The sequence below is a fragment of the Peromyscus maniculatus genome, chromosome 3 (assembly GCF_049852395.1).
Source record: "Peromyscus maniculatus bairdii isolate BWxNUB_F1_BW_parent chromosome 3, HU_Pman_BW_mat_3.1, whole genome shotgun sequence".
NCBI lineage: Eukaryota > Metazoa > Chordata > Mammalia > Rodentia > Cricetidae > Peromyscus > Peromyscus maniculatus.
Window position 1 is genome coordinate 92,214,607 of NC_134854.1, and position 23,685 is coordinate 92,238,291.

The 23,685-nt window shown below is 39.8% G+C and overlaps 2 pseudogenes across 2 annotated transcripts; one reads left to right on the top strand and one right to left on the bottom strand.

The window, feature by feature from the left end:
• The first annotated feature begins 1,311 nt into the window (after positions 1-1,311).
• Positions 1,312-2,003, top strand: LOC143272234 (immunoglobulin kappa variable 4-1 pseudogene; annotated as a pseudogene). Its single transcript, XR_013049652.1, has 2 exons — positions 1,312-1,378; positions 1,579-2,003. The product of XR_013049652.1 is annotated as an immunoglobulin kappa variable 4-1 pseudogene (transcript).
• Positions 2,004-16,494: 14,491 nt separating this feature from the next.
• Positions 16,495-17,190, bottom strand: LOC102926201 (immunoglobulin kappa variable 4-1 pseudogene; annotated as a pseudogene). The gene is made up of 2 exons (XR_013049653.1): positions 17,132-17,190; positions 16,495-16,931 (listed from the first exon to the last, which is right to left on the bottom strand). The product of XR_013049653.1 is annotated as an immunoglobulin kappa variable 4-1 pseudogene (transcript).
• Between the last annotated feature and the right edge of the window lie 6,495 nt (positions 17,191-23,685).

A 23,685-nucleotide genomic window follows, 5' to 3' on the forward strand; every position in this document is an offset into this window, starting at 1 on the left:
CAAGTCTAGGGGAGATTGTCTCCATGCATAGATTAGACTGGGCTAGAACTTGCTATGTACCCGAGGCTGGCCTCAAACTCATGATGTTCCTGCTCCTGTTTCTGCAGTTCTGGAATCTTGACTCCTTGCCATGATCTTTTATTTATTTATTTATTTATTTATTTATTTATTTATTTATTTATTTATTTTTTATTCTTCTGGGTTTTTTTGTACTTTATACATAATACTGTCTTTACAATTGTCTTCTTACATATACTTTCAGTTTCCACTAAACTGAAATCCAAGCAGGTTCTATGATTTCTGTTATTATTACTGATTTTCATTCATTCTCAAACATTTTTTTCCTTTGGATGGCAATGATCTCTGATGGTGAAGTCTATTGGTGTCTGTAAAATTGTTACTTGATTTAAGATGACTTTACCCCCTTCTGGGAATGGTTTTTCACTATTCCCAGTGTCAGCAAGACCATCTTAACCCAGTTCCAATGCTGTTAATTTCTAGATTACTCTAGAATATGCATTTCTGGAATGTACAGTGTTGGTCTACAGCCATGACTTCTTGAAGAAATCTTGTTTCTTTCATTCCCCGTCCATTCACTCCAATTTAGAGCCATCTTTGTTTCCTGAAGTTGTAGGGAGGATATGTGTTACTTTCTGTAGGGTTTACCTTTGCTTTGAGATAAAAGTTCCTCTGATTTCAGGGTGAAATTAATGTCCTCAGGATTTCTACAAAGCGATCAGGGGCTTCTTTTTGCATCTCTGTTCAATTTTTGGCCTGGAAACTAGAGCCCAAATAACCGAGGCACTGTTCATTGTCTTTACTATAAAAATTGCTCCGGAGATGGGAGATAATGAAAATAATTAGTATTAATTCTCTCGTTTTTGACTTTCCTCTTTTCTTCCTTCCATCCTTCCTTTCACTAATTGCACATTTTCCTCACTGTATGTTTCCTAATTTGTTGTTGTAATTGTTTGAACATATCATTTCCCTAGGACAGTCAATCTGAGATAGCTCTCCTAATGTTTCTGCACAAGTCACCTGATTTAAATATGTCTTGGATTTTAACCAAAGCATCTATTAGAGATCCTAGTAGATTTCTGCTGGAGAACTGTAAGCCAATATCTTTCAGTGATTGCTCATGCTCTTTGTGATGGTACATTTGCCTGTTGTTTGACACCAGCCACTCTCACACACACTGCCCAGGCATTTGGTTTTGTATCTGCTGACTGCTTTGCATCAGCTCCTCCAGCCTAGAACAGCTGCTCAGAATTTATAAACCAGGCCTTTTCAGTGAGAACAGAGCTGCATCAGACAAGCAGGGGGATCAGGATGGAGTCACTAACCCAGGTCCTCATGTCCCTGCTGTTCTGGGTGTCTGGTGAGAAATTTTAAATATTATAACCTTTTTAGAGTCATTTCTTTGTATATAAAAATTTACAATGTGTGTCAGGCTATAATAATATTTATGCAATAATACTCTGACAATATAGCATTACCAGGACATTAAATGAAAAATTTAATCTGTATTGAATTCTGTAGTTTTTTATTATGCATGATTTTTGATATTCCTGATTGCAGGTGCCTGTGCAGACATCGTGATGACCCAGTCTCCATCCTCCCTGGCTGTGTCAGCAGGAGAGAAGGTCACCATCAGCTGCAAGTCCAGTCAGAGTCTTTTATACAATAACAAGAACTACTTAGCCTGGTACCAGCAGAAACCAGGGCATGCTCCTAAACTGCTGATCTACTGGGCATCCACTCAGTATACTGGGGTCCCTGATAGGTTCACAGGCAGTGGGTCTGGGACAGATTTCACTCTCACCATCAGCAGTGTCCAGCCTGAAGACCTGGCTGATTATTACTGTCAGCAGTATGACAGTACTCCTCCCACAGTGCTTCAACCTCCAACAAAAACCTCCTCTGAGATTCACCAGCTGCCTGCACCACACACAGCCCTGGACCTGCACACTTCTGCTTTAGAGCCGGTGTGGATGAAACATTGATGGAGATAGTTTGCAGAGCCCAGATAAATATAATGGGTTTAATGTCTCTTACGTCTTTTGGTATGAAAAACCTTTATGTGATAATGCAAAAGAGAACTCAGTATTATTTTCCTACTCTTTCTGTAACCTATTACCCCAAACTCTGTGTCTTGAATATAAGGGATTTATCTTTTCATAGTTCTGGAGCTTTGGTGTCCATCATAAGAGTCTATGGGCTGAAGTGACAACAATGACAAACTGTATGTTGATGTGGAGGCTGTGGAAAGAGTGTTTCCTGCTTTTTGTAGATTCTCGAGGGCCTTATTACTTCCTTATTTCTGTTGTTTTTTCTGTTTTTTCCTTTCCTTTCCATAAATTCTGTTACATTTTCTTACATTTTAGTTAATTAAATACCTCTCTGTCTTCACATGAGTGTGTGTTTGTGTGTCTGTGTCCGTGTGCACATGTTTCTTGTTGCAGAAAAGATGAATAAAGGAAAAAACACAATTGAAATGGTGGGAATTAAAATTACAATGTATCGCCAGGCGGTGGTGGCGCACAGCATTAATCCCTCACTCCGGAGGCAGAGGCAGGAGGATCTTTGTGAGTTTGAGGCCAGCCTGGTCTACAGAGCGAGATCCAGGAAAGGCACAGAGCTACACTGAGAAACCCTGTCTCAAAAAAAAATTACAATGTATCAAATACAACCTTTGGAACAAAGAAATTAACAATTTCAATAAAACTGAAGAAAGAATATCCTGGATCAAGTTTGAAGTAGAAACAGTATTGTAAAAGAAAATTATCTTGACTATAATGTCAAAGAATTCTATCCTGTGATGAAGAGACCTATACCAAGAATCATAAGATATAGAAGAGCTGAGATAAAAACCAAAGACATAGGGAACATATTGAATGAAATGAAAACAGAATATTTCATAAAAGAGAAAAAAGTGACAAACACAGAAAGGCATTTAGTTGTCTAATGGATGACACCAGAGAAGGACCTCCCCATACCACGGATTGTGTCTATAATGTAAAAAATACAAAGTAAAAAACCCATGTCCTATGATATAATTGAAAAATGCCAACTCACCTCCAATATAAACACATCAGAACTATCATTTGAAACTGTAAAGGCCAGAAAAGCATAGAACAATATATTTCAGGGACTGATAGTAAGTAACTGTTAAATAAGTTAACCATCTCCAGCAAAATTGTACTTAAATTAAGGGAGAAATAAGGACATTACAAGACAATCACAAACTAAGGCATTTCATGACCATGAAGACAGCACTGCAGAAGATACTATAAAATACTGTGCACACAGGAGAAAGAGTGTTTCCATCATGAGAGCACAGACAAATGTTGGTGTCATGAGAGGAACAGAAGAACAATGGCTATCAGGAAAGTATCCAGTGTGTTTAACACTGTAAGCCAGAAACTCCAATATAGTTGAGGACTAGGGAAAATGGAAAACAACCTAATAAATCAGGAAACCTCAACAAAATTATAGACATTAAAAAATTTTCTTGCCGGGCGGTGTGGGTGAAAGCCTTTAATCCCAGCACTCGGGAGGCAGAGGCAGGCGGATCTCTGCGAGTTCGAGGCCAGCCTGGTCTACAAAGCGAGTTCCAGGAAAGGCGCAAAGCTACACAGAGAAACCCTGTCTCGAAAAACCAAAAAAAAAAAAAATTCTTAATAACCTTATGTGACTACAATTCAGCAATCAAGATACAAATATTGTTGGAATAGGTTAAAGAATTACATCCAACAATCTACTTCATTTAGGAAGCACACCTAAGTGGTACTGACACAAACATGTGCTGAGAGTCAAATACTGGCAATAAATCTACCTTGAGAATGGGGGCTCAAGCACAGCTCTGCTGATATCTGGTACAGTAGAATCTAAACAAAACATAATCAAACACATAAGGAAAGCAATACAAGAATCGAGTCATTGAAGGTATATAACAATTCCAAATGTATACACAGCAAATGTTGGGACTCAAATTTTATAAAATAAACCAGGATGCAATCGACATAGAAGGTCAGATATGTCCTGATACAATAACAGAGGGTATTTTCAGTGCACCACTCTTTGGATTCACACTGAAAACCATCAGAGAAACTTTAGAATTAGACAACATGAAAAAGAATGGATGAGTCAGACATCTAAAATATATCTCATTTAGCATGTATACATGTACACTGTATATATGTATACATGATTAACATAAGGACCACCCCAATTCTTGCAAATGAAATCTAGGAGTATATTGAGAGTTGTGTGCACTATAACCAAGTTGGTTTTGAGTCAGGGGTGAAAGGTTGTCATTGTATACAATATTTTCCCATTTTTAATGCCTCCAGTTCAGGTGCCATTTAGAAGAGAAATGCTCATTATGAAAGAGCCTCACTGCTCAGGTAATCTGGGATTTTTCTTAAAGGCTGTGGTCCTGTGTGGAACTGATGGTGATTGTACAGAGGTTCACAAAACCCAGCATCATTATACTCCTGTGTCAGAATAGAGACGTTGCCAGCATATCTGTCCCTCTGTCCATAGACCAAGCTGGGACTCCTAAACTGGATGGTGACTGACAGAAATTGTGAATTCTGAGGTACTGTTACTGGCTACAGGGTAAATTCCCCCCCCCCATTTGTAAAGGCTTCATGTGGTCTGAGAATTGGCTTTGGATTGGGAAGATGGAGAGACCTGCCTTATCCTCAGTGATGTCTGTCCACTCTAAGTTAGGTTTCCAGCCTCCTTCTTTATCCCATGCTCACAGCTCACACTGCCTCTTCTGCTCCTGATGACATTTAGATTAAAGTTACTTAGTAGGGCCAACATCCCCTTCTCCTCTAACCATGATACCTTGTTCTTTCTCCATCTTATTAAACCCAATTGTTTTCTCTTGGTGAGAAGTATCACAATGCAAGACATGTTGTTATGATATACAAAACTTAGTTTAAGCTAGAGGAGATGGATCAGTGGATAAGAGCCCTTCCTGGTCTTGCAGAGGACATAGGTTCAGTTCCCAGCATTCCTATGGTAGTTCCCAACCATCTGCCCCACTAGTTTCAGGGGATCCAATGTCCTCTTTTGGAATCTGAGGGTAATGAGCACACATGTGGTGCACAGACATACACAAAGACAAAACACATATACACATAAACTACAAATAAAGACTTCCATCTGAAAAGTTTAATTCTGAGTAATCACAGTGCTCCTATAGTTCACATTCTTTTCAACAAACAGAGCAGTGGCAATGCCCTCCCCACTTGGAACTTCAAAATAACAGAATGTGATGATTTCACAAAGCCAGCCACAAAAATCACTTGGGATACACTTAACATACTCTAGGGAATACTTTCTTAATTCTAACTGCCCCAGAGTGACACAAGAGCAGGTGTCCTTTGAGCAGAATCAAGCCTTTCTGAGCTGATTTGCATATGGAGACATTAACTACAGTGCAGATTCCTGAAATCATCTTTAAAGCAGCTTGCCAATGCGCATGAAGCAGCCTCTAGTCCAGCTCACAGAGATGGTGTCAGTTGCTCCCCTGCTGTGGTACTGTTGCTCTGGGTTCCAGGAGAGAGGGTGCAGTGTTGGGAACATCCCTTGCAGCCCTTGTTCTTTTCCATGCGTTAGTGTCCTGATCATTGAAATGATGTCATTTAATTGGCTTTAAGTTTTTCTTTTATTTTATGGCTTCTCAGAGTTTAGCTCATAACTAACACAGATTCCACATATGTGATGGTTTAATACTGGGGCGAAATCAGTAAATCTGTGATAGTAAGGTGTGTTTATCATTCCAGGTTGCACTGGTGACATTGTCTTGACCCAGTCTTCAGCTTCATTGCCTATGTCTCTAGGTAGAGGGCAGCTATCTACTGCAGGGCCAGTGTAAGTATCAGTGCAGCTGTTACTCATTTTATGCACACTAATGCCAAAAGGAACCAGGACAGCCTCCCAAACTCCTCATCTATGGAACATCTGACTTAGCATCTGGGGTTCCTGCCAGGTTCAGTGGCAGTGGGTCTGGAACAGACTTCACCCTCACCATCCATCCTGTGGAGGCTGATGATGCTGCAACCTATTACTGTCAACAGAGTAGGAAGCTTCCTCCCACAGTGCTCCAGGCTAAACAAAATCCTCCTAGGTTTGCTGCTCACTGACGTTCAGTCTTTGAGCTATTTCTCACCAGACATCTCAACCCTGTGATTTTAGAAATCTCGTTTGTAAAAAGGGAAAAGCTGTGAAACAGAGATTTCTTAAACTAATATGTGTGTTTGTTCTACTGTTGTGCCCACATTGCAAGACCCCTGAGCATGACCATATCTGATGTAAAACACACAAGGGTTTATTGATAAAAAGCACTCCTGGGATTGGTCCCTGTCCAACCCTCTGACTGAGTGGGTGGAGGAGGATGGCCCTGAGCTTTTACAGTGATGGGTTTTTAAATGGAAATACTGAAAATAGGGTGGTACAAGTATTTGCATCATGTGATTGGGTGAGGGTATGTAACCTTTGAATTTACCCTTTGGGGGTGGGTTACAGTTATCATTTTTGGGCATATCTGGACAAGTCCCAGGCTTTGTCCTTGAGCTGCCATGGAGACAGGCTGGCCTTGCATGTTCACAGTGACCCATGCACGTAGCTCTAAGTTGGTGAGGGGTCCCAGACAGTAAACAGTTGACTGAGCCTTGAATGGTCAGAGTACATGAAGAAAGGGAACTAGGGCAAGGACTATGTCTTTTGTTCATGGCCCTTCCAGAAACTGCTTGCTCAAGTCTCAGGAAACTGAATTTGAGGACTGATCTCTGAGAAAAGACTGAGCAGCCTGTTATGGTGTCTGCTTAGTCCTTTCACTATGTATGTGCTGTGGGATGGTCTGTATGTCAAATTACTCTGATTGGTCAATAAATAAAACACTGATTGGCCAGTGGCTAGGCAGGAAGTATAGGCGGGACTAACAGTGAGGAGAAAAGGTGGGAACTCACTGCCAGCCTCTGCCATGACAAGAAGCATGTGAAATGCCGGTAAGCCACAAGCCATGTGGCAAGGTATGGATTTATGAAAATGGATTAATTTAAGCTATAAGAACAGTTAGCAAGAAGTCTGCCACGGCCATACAGTTTGTAAGCAATATAAGTCTGTGTGTTTACTTGGTTGGCTCTGAGCAGCTGTGGGACTGGCAGGTAATAGAGATTTGTCCTGACTGTGGGCAAGGCAGGAAAACTCTAGCTACAAATGGCACCCAAGGTGTTGGCAAGAGTTTCCACCTAAAACCTGAGTAAAAGGATTCTAAAACGGAGCTAAAAACAGTTCCTTGTTGTTTCTCTCAAGTTAGCAGCAGCCTGTGTGTTTGAGATACTATGGCAGGTTCCTGGCATGTGTGCTCCACCTGCAGTATGGCGGGAATGAGGCCTCTGCAAGTGGCACATTAAACTGAGTGGTGAATTTAGCCTTTGCTAGTACAAAACAAAAAGAGGTTTCTGAGCTACACACTGCTTTGATAGAAGCATAGACCCCAGATGGCTCCCAGAGCTGGTGTTAAACATACCACGGCCATATTGGGAACCTGAAGTGGGTGAAACCAACAGCCACAGTGCCGTTTCAGTCTTAGAAGGCTGCAATTTAAAGCAATAGGCTCAAGGTAAGATAAAAAATAAGCCACATAAAGATGGCTACCACATAGAGAATCGGAATTATGTTCTCTTTGATATTCGTAACTGAAAAAAAACATTTGATTGCAAAAGCTGTTGAGTATGCCAAAAGGTATACTTTAAAGGTACCTTGACTTCAAAATTTGGATGTAAGGTTTTGTTGCGTTGGAAAGGAGGCTCTGTTTTTGTTTCCACAGAAAGCCAGAAGCTATGGATTTGTTCCAGATTAAGATACATCAGGTTTGACCAGCCAAAACCCCCTGAAAGGTCTCTGATGAAACCAAGGCCCAGATGATCCAACATCCAAAACCATTTCAAGGCAACTGGCTCAGATGATACACCCTCACGGACTACTCCATAATCCTAAAATTTTCTTTGTGTCCCCATAAGATACAGTGCCCCCCCTCCAGCAGGAAGTAGTAAGAGAAGCTACACCCAAATTCCCAAATATACCAAGCTGGCTTTGGAGATGTGTAAAAGTTAAAACCTTCCTCTTTAAAAAAAAAGAAAAGAAAAGGGGAAGTGCTGTGGGAAGGTCTTATGTCAAATTACTCTGATTCGTCAATAAATAAAACACTGATTGGACAGTGGCTAGGCAAGAAGTATAGGCAGGACTAACAGAGAGGAGAAGAGAAAGAACAGGAAGGCAGGAGGAGACACTGCCAGCCTCTGCCATGACAAGAAGCAGATAAAGACACCGGTAAACCACAAGCCATGTGGCAAGGAATGGATTTATGAAAATGGATTAATTTAAGCTATAAGAACAGCTAGCAAGAAGCCTGCCATGGCCATACAGTTTGTAAGCAATATAAGTCTCTGTGTTTACTTGGTTGGCTCTGAGCAGCTGTGGGACTGGCGGGTGATAGAAATTTGTTCTGACTGTGGGCAAGGCAAGAAAACTCTAGCTACATGTATGCTTCATAATTTATCAGTTTACTTATTTATTAAAGACTTCCTTTAAAAAATATCATCTCGCCGGGCGGTGGTGGCGCACGCCTTTAATCCCAGCACTCGGGAGGCAGAGCCAGGCGGATCGCTGTGAGTTCGAGGCCAGCCTGGGCTACCAAGTGAGCTCCAGGAAAGGCGCAAAACTACGCAGAGAAACCCTGTCTCAAAAAACCAAAAAAAAAAAAAAAAAAAAATATCATCTTTGTGTGTGTACGGGCATGTGTGCGCAGTGTGTGTGTATGTGTGCATGTTAGTGTGTGCACATGCACCTGAGTGTGTATGTGTGTTTTGTTCAATAGATTGAGTAGACAATCATTTTAAACTTACAGGAAACTTTTTTCAGTCTCTCAAAATAATCAGAGCTTGAATACTGAAGGTTGTTCCTTGTGTTGTAGACACAAGCTAACTTTCGTACCCTAATATCACATTTCCACTTCTATATGCTTGAAATTTCAAAGTCCTTCTTCAGAGGATCACACACTCAAGCCTCCTGCAGCTGCTTTACTGCTTAGCTTCTGATCTGCATCTCCGTGCCCATCCCTGATGCTCATACACGTGCTTGGACACATTAGCTGCTCTTTTCTCTTCATCCAAAAGTCACATACTCAACCACATATGGGGTTGAACCTAAGCCAAATTATAAATGTCATCAAGAGCTAAGACACTGAGACATATGAGCATGGAATGCAGATCATCATGAATAAGCAGGTTCTCCCCATATACTAGTCCAAAATCCAATTCCGAGCCAACAAGATACCCTAACTGGAACATATTCAGGGTGGGGAGCAGCTAGTCACCCAACTACCACTTTTTCTGTTCTCATCACTGGAAGTTGAAACTGATGAACCTAGGTTATTCTTTCAAAAGTTCTAATGTCTCTAAGAGACGGGAGTGATTACTAACTAATGTTATATTGGTTTTGAAATATCAAGTCAAAACTATTATTGTAAAATATCTTTGTAGTTAAAAATATAAAGAGTCAACTGAAAAATCTAGTGAAACAGTCTACTTTATGGTCATGAACAAACACATCAACTGTCATAAAAGTTTCACAAATATTATAGTCTTTGCAACAGACAGAAACCATAGTAGAAAATTATAACCAGTTGAAATGCTGAGTTGTCAAGCCCAGTCCCAATGGATACACCTACAAAACAAATCCCTCACCCTAGACTAAGAGTGGTCAGAGTGATTGTAAGTGCCAGAGGTTCAGGAAGTTTGCTATGAGACTGTGTCTCCTAGTGTGGTCAGAAAACATGCCTATAAAGTCTTCCCAGCATAACTGCCTAAACATAAACTGAACAAGGACAGCAATAGACATGCTAAAATGAATAAGGAAAGATCATAAGACCTCAGTCCTATACAAAGAACTAGAGGCAACTCAGGAGTGCAGAGTGTGGAAGAGTCTTTTAAGGAGGACCATCCAACACCCAAAGCTCACTCTGAAAACATACATACAATAACACTACACAGACTGAACAGGTTGTATTTAGAAATATATGTGTATACAAATATACATATATGTATACAACAACCATTAGTGAAAGAGATGCCATGAATTTGAAACAGAGCAAGGAGTGGTATATGGGAAGGGCTAGAGGGAGAAAATGAGGAAAGTAGAATGATGTAACTACATTATAATCTCCAAAAACAAAAGAAGTAATAAATATTTTGAAAACTATTATAACTACAATAATTGGCCTATTAGTTGCATATGACATTATGTATTGTCATATACTTATTTATATATATTTTGATTTTACAAAATTATATCTTTTTGAAGTGAACAAAATTCTAGGCAAGATCTCTGAAGGAAGAAAGTAAATTACACAAAATGACTTTGACTAATGTGGACCCAAATTAATGCCCAAGACTTTGCCTTTTTCCTTCAACATGTGGGTGTATGTGTATGTGTGTGTATGTGTTGTGTGTTTATAAAAATGAAATTAGACCCATATTTATTACCTTCCACAAAAGTAACTTCAAATAGATCAAAGACCTAAATTCAAAAATTCAAAAACAGAAACTTATCCAAGAAAATATAGGCAGATTTCTACATGGTATCAGCACAGGAAAAAAAAACTTCTAAATAAAAATTCATTTACCCAAAAATCAAAACCAATTATTAACAAGTGGAATTTCATAATAAATAAAAATCTCTCATATAGTTATTGACAATCAAATGGGTTAATAGGAAACCCAAACATTAGGATGAATATTTGCCAGGTAATATGTAAGAGAGAAATAATATCCAGAATATACAAAGAGCTCAAAAAACAAAGAATAAAGATAAAGCAAACAAACAGCATAGTTCATTCAAAAAATTAGCTTGTGATCTGAAAAGAGATCACAAAATAGAACAGAAATAAAAATAACTGAGATATATCTTTAATAATTTGTCATTCTTAGTAATTAGTGATAGAATTAAAATAACTTTGAGATTTCATATTACCCCAGTGAGAATGGCAAAGATCAATGGAAAAACTGAAAGAAATGCTAGAAAGGATGAGAAGAAAAGATAAATCTCATTCTCTGTTGGGGGAACTGTAAACCAGTCTAGTCACTCCAGAAATCTATGTAGAGAATCAAATAAAACTACAAAATAAATATGACAAAACTACTCCATTTCTTCCACATGCCCCAAAGACTCAATCAACAGCCTACTCCACAGATACTCGCTCAGTCAGTCATGTTCATTGGAAACAACCTAAGAGTCCCAAAATGGATGAATGGATAATTAAATGTTGCATATATACATTATGGAATATTATACAACTATAAAGAAAAATGTCATTTGAACATAATAGATGGAAGTAGAAAAGATCATATTGGGTGACCCTGAGAGACAAACATCAAAAACCTCTAGCTCCAAATCCACATTCAAGTATATAACCTGGAATAACTGCAAAAACCAGAAACATATAAAAGAAATCATTGTGGGGAAGAGAAGCAATAGATAAGGAAAGGGAAGGGTATAAGTGATTTGAAGTGGAAAATAGGTGCTGTAATTAGAAAGTGGGAGAAATATAGAAAAAGGAGACTGAAGAGTAAAGTAACAGTATAGATGTCTGAAATTTGTAGGCAATCATATTATTAACTATTTAACTGAAAATTCCTATAGTACTTATAACTCTACATATGTATAGACCATATACATACATATATAATATTTTAATGAAATTTCTCATTTATGCTGACAATGTTCTCCTCAAGAGCCATTGACTAGCAAAGAAAGAAAAAAGAAAAAAAGAAAAATATCAGCCATGAAACACTGTCTTTTGAGTTGTTGCTCAGAGTTGTTCAAGAGGCTCCTAAAACTTTTAGGCTATTGCTGTTGCCCTTGATCTCCACCCAGAGGCAGAAAAAGGTAAGTCCCTATTATACTTTGGACACAAGACCCAGAGGACCCAAGCTTTATAGGGCATGTATGCACACTCTCTGAAGACTAGCTTTAGGCAACATAGAAGCTTCCAAAGAAGGAAAGCAACCAATAATCCTTCCCAGCTATGATGCCTATGAACCACAGTAATGACAACCATGGCACAATCACCCTACAATTACAGTAATTGTACACATATCCTGAGAGTAACCAATAGTTTTCTGACCAAACTTAAAGCCTGTTCAACAAGAAAAACATTGTCCCTGGTACTGGAAATCCATTCCAACTACCTCGGGCTAGTGAAGTCAGAGGTACTGGAGGAGAACCTACAACTATCACTTTACTAAGGCAGCATAATCTCTAACTACATTATTATTTGTCCTTATACCCAAAGATCAGCACAGTTCTCACTCCTCATCAAGGAAACGTCTCTTTGAAACATGAAGATTAATACAGAATATCACAATTGATCAAAATACAGACTTGAGGAGTTTAGTGACAATTGATACACCTAAAACACAACTCTTTTTTTCTTTTTCCTTCTTTCTTTCTTCTTATTTTATTTATTTATTTATTTATTTATTTATTTATTTATTTATTTATTATTTTTTGATTTTATTTTATTTTACAATACCATTCAGTTCTACATATCAGCCACGGGTTCCCCTATTCTCCCCCCCTCCCACCCCCTCCCCTTACCCCCAGCCCAGCCCCATTCCCACCTCCTCCAGGGCAAATCCTCCCCCGAGGACTGCGATCAACCTGGTAGACTCAGTCCAGGCAGGTCCAGTCCCTTCCTCCCAGACTGAGCCAAGTGTCCCTGCAAAAGCTCCAGGTTTCAAACAGCCAACTCATGCAATGAGCACAGGACCTGGTCCCACTGCCTAGTTGCCTCCCAAACTGATCAAGCCAATCAACTGTCTCACCTATTCAGAGGGCCTGATCCAGCTGGGGGCCCCTCAGCCTTTGGTTCATAGTTCATGTGTTTCCATTCATTTGGCTATTTTTTTCAATAATTGAGTAAAACCGAAATTTATTATAAGCCACAGTCACCCTAGGGACCTCCATGCTATATATATAGCCTCCATGGTTCTATGGGTTGTGGTATGATTGTTCTTTATTTTATATCTAGATTCCACTTATGAGTGAGTACATACCATGACTGTCTTTCTGGGTTTGGGTTACCTCACTCAGGATGATTTTTTTCAAGTTTCATCCATTTGCCTGAAAATTTCATGCTTTCATTGTTTTTCTCTGCTGAGTAATACTCCATTGTGTATATGTACCACATTTTTCCATCCATTCTTCCGTTGATGGGCATCTAGGTTGTTTCCAGGTTCTGGCTATTACAAATAGTACTGCTATGAACATAGTTGAGCATGTATCTTTATGGTATGAATCAGCATTCCTTGGGTATATGCCTAAGAGTGGGATGGCTGGGTCTTGAGGTATTTCGATTCCTAATTTTCTGAGAAACCGCCATACTGATTTCCACAGTGGTTGTACAAGTTTACATTCCCACCAACAGTGGATGAGTGTTCCCTTTGCTCCACATCCTCTCCAACATTGACTGTCATTGGTGTTTTTGATCGTAGCCATTCTGACAGGTGTAAGGTGGTATCTCAGCGTCGTAAAACATAACTCTTACCTAAGGTTTGGGGATCATTTAGGAAGAGGAGTTGAAAAGATTGTATGAGTCAAAAAAACAGCAAGTTTTCTGTGAGGTTGTGTCTGCTATAAATGTCAGAAGCTACACACATGAAGCCTCACCAACATGTCTGTCTAAACATGAACTGAACAAGAATGACTCCAATAGACACTAATGTGAAAAGGAGAGCTCAGGAGGCATTAACCCTAACATAGAACTATGGGTAACTAAGGAATGCTGAGATTAGGAGAAATAGTCTCCTCAGGGAAGAGTACACTAACTGGTTATCCAATATCAAATAGCTAACCCTGAAAATGTATGCATACAAGTCATATTATATGGATGGATTGGGCTGTATTTATATATTATATTTTGAAATATATTTATATATGTATACAAATGAGTACATATTTAACAATTCAAAGAGATCATGAATTTTAAAGAGACCAAGAGAGGTATGTGGGAAGGGTGGGAGAAAATTGGAGATACTCATAAGGAATGTCTTTGATGCTGGTCTGGAGATAAAGGGGACTCCATTTAGGTTTTCTCTGTCTAAACATGAGAGGACCTTCTCATGCTACTCCAGGAGATCTCAGGCATGGACTCATGAGTAAATGAGCTGTTGCAATGATAAAAATTCATTAGTTGGTAATAAAAATACAAATGCATCAGTGTCATGAGAAACTCGGAGATCTATACAGCCATCACCTTCCCCACTGAGCTCGCTGCCAGGGTGATACTGAACCTTTTAACTTAAGCTGAATCACACATGCCTCTGTATTTTTTCTGCCACAGGAATTTTCCTAAAAGCATCCATAGTCAAATGATCAGTGTTGAATGTTATTCTACAAAACACAAGTAGGAACTAATTGGAAGGCCATGATCTGTCCCTTCTGACTTCTTGACCATGTTCCATAACCACTGAAGGAGCTCTGAGCAAGGACAGGAGAAGACCAATAGCAATCTAAATGGACCTAATCTCATAGATGAGCGGCCTGCACCCATGGTTAAGACAGCAACATTTCAAGCTCCCAAAACACACATTTCCTTTGATGTGGGTCAACAAAATGTTCAGGTTGTTATCTTATTCTAAGGTACACTTTCCATCTCTCCTATAATTCATGTTGGAGAGTCTTACTCTCCAGTTCTACCTATATTCCAATCATGAATCCACTTGCATGTCATTCCACTGTTTTTCTTATTTATTTATTTATTTATTTATTTATTTATTTGATATTATAGTTCATTTCCACAGTGTGACTCAAAAGCTTCCCATCTGAAATAAATACTTGGTTCCCAACTTATGTCTCCCAGGATTGAAAGTGAATGAATCATGAGTGCTCTGACTCAATTACTATATTTATCCATTGCTGTGTCATAATTAAATGGAATTATTGGGAGCTTGTGAAAAGTAAGAAGTTAGTGCTAACTGAGGAACTAGGGGAGTGCTTCTAAAGACTGTGTTGAGTCCCTGGCTTCCTCCTACATCGCTTTGCTTCTCATCTGCCATGAAATAAGCATCTTTCCCCTCTCATGCCCTTCTGCCATGACATTCAACCTCAACCTGGCATAGCTGTGTTTCTAGGCACAATCATATTATGCAAGTTTGGACACATTAATTCCCAAGTACATATCTTTAAGGTATTTGCAGATCTCCAGCAATTTTATGTAGTCTGTAACACACTTGTTCCCTGCTATTGTTGCTCAATAAGTTTCTCAATCAGAACACTGATGAGATTGGTCTGCTTATTCTTTAGACAAGCACACAAATGATTGCACTCTAAAAATATTAAATTCTGTTAGTTGATATGTGATGGAAAGACTGGAGAGCAGCACATGCTAACACAAAATTACATCCAACATTGGAATACAGAGAGGGTTCCTGGTCTCCACAGCAGATGAGGGGTCTTCAGAGGGAGATGTGGCTCCAGAAACATAGGCATCAAATATCACATTTACATTTCTTTGTGGATTCTAAATATTTTGTGTGCTAAGTTTGTATGTGCACACGTATGTAAGTGTGTAGGTATGTGTATCTCTTTATGTGTATGTTTGGGTGTATTTGTATATGTGGATATTTGTGTGGTATGTTTGTACAAATTTGTGTATGTACTTATGTGTATATGTATGTCTCTGATAAAAATACAACACATTACATGGATAATGTAAAAATGAGTAACAGCAGGAAAGGGAAGAGGAAATGAGGAAGATCAGTGGATGTGGTCATAATATATTATACACCTGAAAGTTACTGCTTTTATGGTGTTTGTATGCAATGAAATACATTAATAAAGAAATTTAATGTGAAGCAAGATTGCTCAGAGGGCAAAGACTCTTGCCACAAAGCTTTATGTCAGACCTAAGATTTATCCCCAGAACCCATATCACAAAAAGAAAGACTCATGTCAAAGTTGTCCTCTGACTGCACTTGTGCACCTACACACATATGAACATGCATGCTTGCATGCACAAAATATGTAATTAACTAAAATGTAATTTAAAATTAAAATAATTTATAAAAACGGAAAGAAAAAACTTGAGAAATATTCAGCAGTAAGGAAGTAAGAAAGTCCTCTAGCAGCTAGAAAAAGAAAGAAATTTTCCTAGAGCAGCAAACTGAAATGATTTTTGCCTACATCATCACTTCAGCCTATAGAGTCATCATATGGTAGACACCAGAACTCCAGATCCATAAAAATATAAATCTCTAAAACTGAAGCAACAGAATTTGTGGTAATGTATCACAGGACAGAAAGATAATACTGGGTTCTTTCCTGCATTTCCATATCTATGTTCTTTGTACTGAAAGACATAAGAGACATTGAACCCATTTCATTTTGCTGGGCTCTGCAAACTTTTACATCAGTGTTTTAGGCACACCAGCTCTCAGGCAGAAGAGGGAAGTGGAAGTGTGCAGGTCCTGGGCTGTATGTGGTGCAGCAGCTGCTGAGACTCTCAAAGGAGGTTTTTGTTGGAGGTTGAAACACTGTGGGAGGAGTAGTATGCTCCTGCATACAGTAATAATCTGCCACATCTTCAGCCTGAACACTGCTGATGGTGAGAGTGTAATCTGTCCCAGACCCACTACCTATGAAGCGATCAGGGACCCCAGTGTCCAGAGTGGATGCATAGTAGATCAACAGTTTAGGAGCCTGCCCTGGTTTCTGCTGGAGCCAGATTAAGCGGTTCTTCTTGCTAGTGCTGCCAAACAGACTCTGGCTGGACTTGCAGCTGATGGTGACCTTCTCTCCTGCTGACACAGCCAGGGAGGATGGAGACTGGGTCATCAAGATGTCCCCACAGATACCTGTGACCATGAAATGACAATGAACATGCACAGAAACACAAACACACATTATAACAGTTAAATTGTCAGTTAATATCCTTATAATGTCATATTGTCAAAGTATTATTATGTAAGAAATATTATGCCCTGAGACACCTTGCAAATTTCTTTTATACAAAGAAGTGACTCTGGTATGATTATAATAGTTTTGAGTTGCTCACCAGACACCCAGAGCAGCAGTGACATGAAAACTTGGGTCTGTGACTCCATCTTGCTTCCCCTGCTGTATGATGCAGTTCTCATGGGAAAGCCCTGGTTTATAAATTCTGAGCAGCTGGGCTGGCTGGAGGAGCTCATGCAAAGCCGTCAGCAAATACAAAGCCAAATGCCTGAGCAGTTTGTGTGAAAGTGGCTGGTGTCAATCAACAGACAAACATACCTTCACAGAGAGCATGAGCTTTCACTGAAAGGGATCCATTTATAGCTTTCCAAGAGATAGCTACTAGGTGCTCTAATAGCAGCTAGAAATGTGAAGAGAGCTATCTCAGACTGACAGTCTTAGGGAAATCATAAGATATTCTCAAAACTTGCAACAACAAATTAGGAAACAGAGTAAGAAAACATGCAATTAAAAAAAGAAGAGAGAGAGAGAGAGAGAGAGAGAGAGAGAGAGAGAGAGAGAGAGAGAGAGAGAGAGAGAGAGAAAGAAAGTGGGTCAAAATTTGTTATCACCCATCTGCAAAGCCACTCTTACACAGAAGACAATGAACAGTGTTTCAGACATTTTGCCTCCAGTCTCAGGATAAGCATGGGACAGAGATGCAAAGAGTAGCCCAGAATTTGCTCTATGGAAGTCACGGGGGTCGTGAATTTAAGACTGGTATCAGAGAAATTTTAATATGGAAGCAAAGATAATCTCAGCAGAAACTAGCAAGTATCATCCCCACAACTTTGATAGCTGAGAGATGGCTCTAAATTTGGGAAAATGGAAGAGGAATTAAAAAAAACCAAATTTCTTCAAGAAGACATGGCTATAGACAAACACTGCCAAGAGTGTTCATTCCAGAAATTCATATTCTATGGTAATTTAGAAATTAAATATATTTAAAGTGGGTGTAGCTGGTCTTGGTAACATAGTGAACAGATAAAACCCTTGCCAGAAGGGGGCACAGCCATCCCTAATCAAGCAATAATTTTACAAAGACCAATAGACCACAACATCATAGATTTTTTGCCATCCAAAGGAAAAAAATGAGTATGAATAAAAATCAATGGCTATAACAGAAATCAAAGAATCATGAAATTATATGTAAGAAGTACATTATAAACCCAATATTATGTGTAAAGTACAAAAAACAAAAACAAAAAAAAAATCATGACAAGGAGTTGAGATTCACATCTGTAATCCCAGAACTGGGGAGACAGCAGCAAGAGGGTCATAAAGATTAAAGATAGCCTGGGGTACATAGCAAGTTCTAGGTCAGTCTCTGTTATTTCCTATGTTAGTCAGTTCTGTTGTGTCTGGAAGACACTGTTTCCTTGATGTCATCTATCCTTCTGGCTCTCACAATCTTTCCCCCTCCTCTTCCACAGAGATCTCTAAGCCCTCAGGAAAGAGTTTGATGAAAACATTTTCTTTAGGACCGAATGTTCTAAGGTTTCTCATTCTCTGAAACTTACCCACTTGTGAGCCTGTACTAGTTCTTATCTACTGCAGGAAGAAGTTTCAATGACAACAGCTGAGTAGGACACTGACCTATGGGTATAACAGAATGTCATTAGGAGTCATTTCATTGTTGTGTTCCTTTAGCAGAACAATAGTATCTGGGTTTCCTGTAGGTCCATGGCCTATGGCTCAGGTTCTTGGCCACCAGAACAGTGTCAGGTATGGGTTGCATTTTGTGAAATGGGCCTTAAATCCAATTACCTAGCAGTTGGTTACTCCCACAATCATTCTAGATCACAAGGTTTATGGCTGGGTTAGTAGTCACCTTTCTCCTCTGGTAGAATGCAGATTATCTTTCAGCACCATGAACACTAGTCAGTGGGGGAATGGGCTATGGTTAGGCACCAGTGCAATTTCTTTATATTTAATGAGATATGTAAGGGATGAAAGAGAGGGGCAAGGGAGGGAATACAGGAAGGGCCTGGAATTCTTAGTTCAGCTTCTCAAATAAGGTTCCCTACTCAACTCCTGGGGTTGTTGATGCTCTGGATCTCTGACGATAAAGGAGAGAAATAAAGTGAATGGGGATTCATGGTGATCTGTGGGATGCTGCTCCCACCCATGTGTGTTCAGTTCACATACAACATATGCAAATTCAGGGCTTATGGAATTTAGAACTGTGATATTCAGAGAGATTTGACAAGAAGGACCTGTAATCTGATGAAGATTGTCAAATAGGAGGAGTGTGATGTTAGGAGCAAATTCTAACAAATGGTTTACAGATATTGGTCCTTTTTAAAAATTGAACACTTTTAGTTCATAAGTCACAGTAAATGTTAAATTATGAAATAGATTGCCATATTGCATATGACCTTGAATTTCTTTCCCAATGAACTTATTTCCTACTTATTTAAGACCCACAGGAGATCTTGAGATGACCCAAACTACACTCTGTCAGACCATCTTTGGAGAGCCAGTCTCCATGTCCTCAACTCTAGTCAGAACCCCTTACACAGTGATGGAACCACTATTTAACTTGGCTTCTATATAAACCAGTCTAGTCTTCCAAATCCTGATCTATGAGGCTTCCAGCTGCAGTCCCTGACTTGTTCAGTGGTAATAGGCCAGGGCAAATATCAGCGGGGTGGTACCTGAGAATGTGAGCGTTTATTACTGCATTCGAGGTTTAGGAAGTCTCTATACAGGGTGAATTCCATGAACAAAATCTGCCCTGCTTATGGAGACCCAGAGTCCATCATCAGAAATTTACCTCCTGGTGAGCTGACACCTTGAAATTCAATTGCCACCTGCTGCTCCTCTAACATGGATACCTGCATCTGATATTGTGTTACAATTGAGTGTTGTGGGTATTATGTCCTTCAAACAAATCAAGAATTTCAGAATGGACTTCTATCCACTGCTGTGGGTAGCATGGATTCCATTGCTCCTGATCCAATGATAGAAAGCAGATGTTCCAGTGGCTCCCCTAATAAAATGTATACCCACTCCTTAGTTCTTTCCATATCACTTCACCCATCAGGTAATTTGAATATGACTTCCCACGGAGGCCTTCTCTTCAAGAATTAGGAGAAATCTCAGTTCTTCTCTTGGCTTAATGTTTGAGTTCTCAGATTGAGGTTCCTTCTGCAAACTTGGGGTACTAAAGTTCAGGATCCCATGTGAGTTCAGAGATAAGAAAGAAAAGTAGCATTGAGTGAGCTTTAGGGCCATGCTACTTACCCTGTGTCATGAGAGACGAGCAGGATTTGTCATTTATGAGCAAGACAGGGATATTGCAATTTTGAGAGAAAGAGTCAACAAAGAACAGGGATCTGGACTCTAGTGATGGTGATCATATACAAAGGGTGAAATGGTATTTGAAAATCCTGGGAGACCTTTTATTGCATAAAAAAGTTGGGTTATATTTGAAATTGGATATTGTGGGTGTGCAAAACAAAACCACCCAGCACCCAGTATGGAATGTCAGAAAATGCACAAATATTTGATTGGCTAATAAATTCATATGACCTCATTAAGGTTTCATATTTCTCAGGGTTATGAATTATGGTTATAGGGTTGGGGAAAAATATATTAGACTCGGTACTCTAAAAAAGGGGGGAAAAGAAGAAATGGAATGGATAGGTATAAGACATTATGGTAGATTATTGTAAGTACTAGGAAACAAATTTAGTAAAATAGCAGCCTTAGATAATTTGCACTGTAATTTGCACTGTTATGGATTCTTGTTTTTTTAATTTTTTTTAAATTTTATTTTACAATACTATTCAGTTCTACATAATAGCCACAGATTCCATTGTTCTCTCCCTTCCTGCCCCCCTCCCCTTCCCGCCAGCCCACCCCCCATTCCCACCTCCTCCAGATAAAGGTCTCCCCCAAGGACTGGGATCGACCTGATAGACTCAGTCCAGGCAGGTCCAGTCCCCTCCTCCCAGATTGAGTCAAGCATCCCTGCATAAGTCCCAGGTTTCAAACAGCTAACTCATGCAACGAGCCCAGGACATTGTACCACTGCCTAGATGCCTCCCAAACAGATCAAGCCAATCAACTGTCTCACCTATTGAGAGGGCCTGATCCAGTTGGGGGCCCCTCAGCCTTTGGTTCATAGTTCATGTGTTTCCATTCATTTGGTTATTTGTCCCTGTGCTTTATCCAACCTTGGTTTCAACAATTCTCGCTCATATAAACCCTCCTTTCTCACTAATTAAGACTCCCAGCGCTACACCCGGGGCCTAGCCGTGGATGTCTGCATCCAGATTCCTCAGTTCTTGGATGGGGTTTCTGGCCCAACTATTAGGGTGTTTGGCCATTGCATCACCAGAGTAGGTCAGTCCCGGCTGTCACTCAACCATTGTCAGCAGTCTTTTGTGGGGGTATCTTTGTGGGTTTCTGTGGGCCTCTTTAGCTCTTTGTTTCTTCCCTTTCTCATGTGGTCTTCATTTACCATGGTCTCCTATTCCTTGTTCTCCCTCTCTTTTCTTGATCCAGCTAGGATCTCCTGCTCTCTTTCCCTCGACCCTCGCCCTTCATTGCTCCCACGCAAGTCTGTTTGGTGTTCTATAGGCTTCTTGTATCTTCATAGGCATTTCCTTCTTTAAGTTGGGAAAGTTTTCTTCTATAATTTTGTTGAATATATTTTCTGTGCCTTTGAGTTGGTATTCTTCACCTTCTTCTATCCCTATAATTCGTAGGTTTGGTCTTTTCATGGTGTCCCAAATTTCTTGGACATTTTGGTTCATGACTTTGTTGGCTTTACTGTTTCCTTCGACTGATGAAACTATATCTTCTATTGTATCTTCAATGCCAGAGATCCTCTCTTCCATCTCTTGCATTCTGTTGGTTATACTTGCATCTGAAGTTCCCAATCTTTTACTCAGGTTTTCTATTTCCAGCATTTCCTCTGTTTGTGTCTTCTTTATTTTTTCAATTTCCCTTTTCAGGTCTTGGACTGTTTCCTTTATTTGTTTCATTGCTTTTTCATGATTTTCTTTCAGTACTTTATTGTTTTCTTGCAGGACTTTATTGTTTTCTTCTAATTTGTTTGCCCTTTCCTCTAGTTGTTTACAGCGTTCTTCCAATTTTCTTGTCTTTTCCTCTACACAAGCCTCTACCTTCTTCATGATGTTACTGATAAGGCTACTTTCTTCTACTTCTTCCAATTTTTGATGTTCAGGTCTAGATGTTGGAGGCGGGCTAGGTTCTGGTGATGCTAGGTTCTGGTGATGCTGTATTGCTCTTCATTTTTTTGTATGTACTTCTGCCTTGACGTCTGCCCATCTCCTTGTGTTTTGTTCTTAGTCTTATCAGTGTTCAGAAAGAGCTGACAGATTCAGGAAGTCTCTCTCTCTTGTCGAGATGGGAGCTCTCTTGTCAAAATGGGACATCCTGCCCCCGACTTCCCTTCTGGACCAAAGGTGAGTATCCGGGCCCAACCCGGACCCCATCCCTGGGCGCCAGCCACTCCGAGAAGACCTACCCTACTTGGCCCCAGGTTCAGGCCACTGGGCAGGTCCCCTTCTAGCCCCACCAGGAAGGATCCCCTTCTCCAAGCCCCCCTCCAGCAGCCCCTGCAATCTCCACACCCTGCCCCCACACCCATCTGCACGAGACCCCAGCCACTTCCTGAGACTTAGAGACCAGCCCCCAACTCCCATCCTGCCCCTGACTTCCCTCCTGGACAAGAGAGGGCTCCCATCTTGCCCTGGACTTCCCTTCTGGACAAGAGCTCACATCCTGACCTGGACTTCTTATCTGGACAAAAGCTCCCATCCTGCCCCAGACTTCCAGTCCAGATAAGAGCTTCCATCCTGCCCCGGAGTTCCCATTAGCACTGTTATAGATTCTTATATGTTGACACAAATGTAAACTATTTTTATATTCCTGTTTAAGAGAATTTGTATATTGATACAAATACAGAATTATATTTGTTATAATGTACATATATTTCTACACTTATTTGAAATATTTGTATATTGATACAAATGAAAATTTATATCTCTCATACTGTATGTATGTTCTACTTCTGTTTAGGATATTCTGTATATTGATATATATTTAAGATTATTGTCATATTGCATATCGCACTATACATTTTTACCTCTGTTACAAATACCTTGTGTATTGTCACAATTTTGAAGTCATCACCCTTTACTGTACATTTGCTTATAGACTGTTTACCTTGTTTACATGAAGCCTTAGTCCTTAGGTTATTTCGGTAGATAAGACTTACAGATTTATAGTCACCTATGCTTGTCATCTCTATAGTTACATTAGTTAGGATATCCAGATTTACAGACACATAGATCAGATGGACAAATAATCTTCAAACACTTCATAGACCTAGAGAATGTGGCATTTAAATAACTTAGAATTCTGTTAACGTGAGAGACACAATTGCTCCTGGCAGCACCAATTTGATCCCTAGAGAATGTTGGGCTTCTAAGATATTTCCATTTGGAAATTTGTCTTCTTGGCACAAAATGGCCTACTGGGCAAAGAACTGCCCCTGCCTCGACTGCTGACAGTATGGATGCTGTCCTTTCTGGACAAATGGGACACAAGGAAAGCGATCACTGTACTCTGCCAAGACAG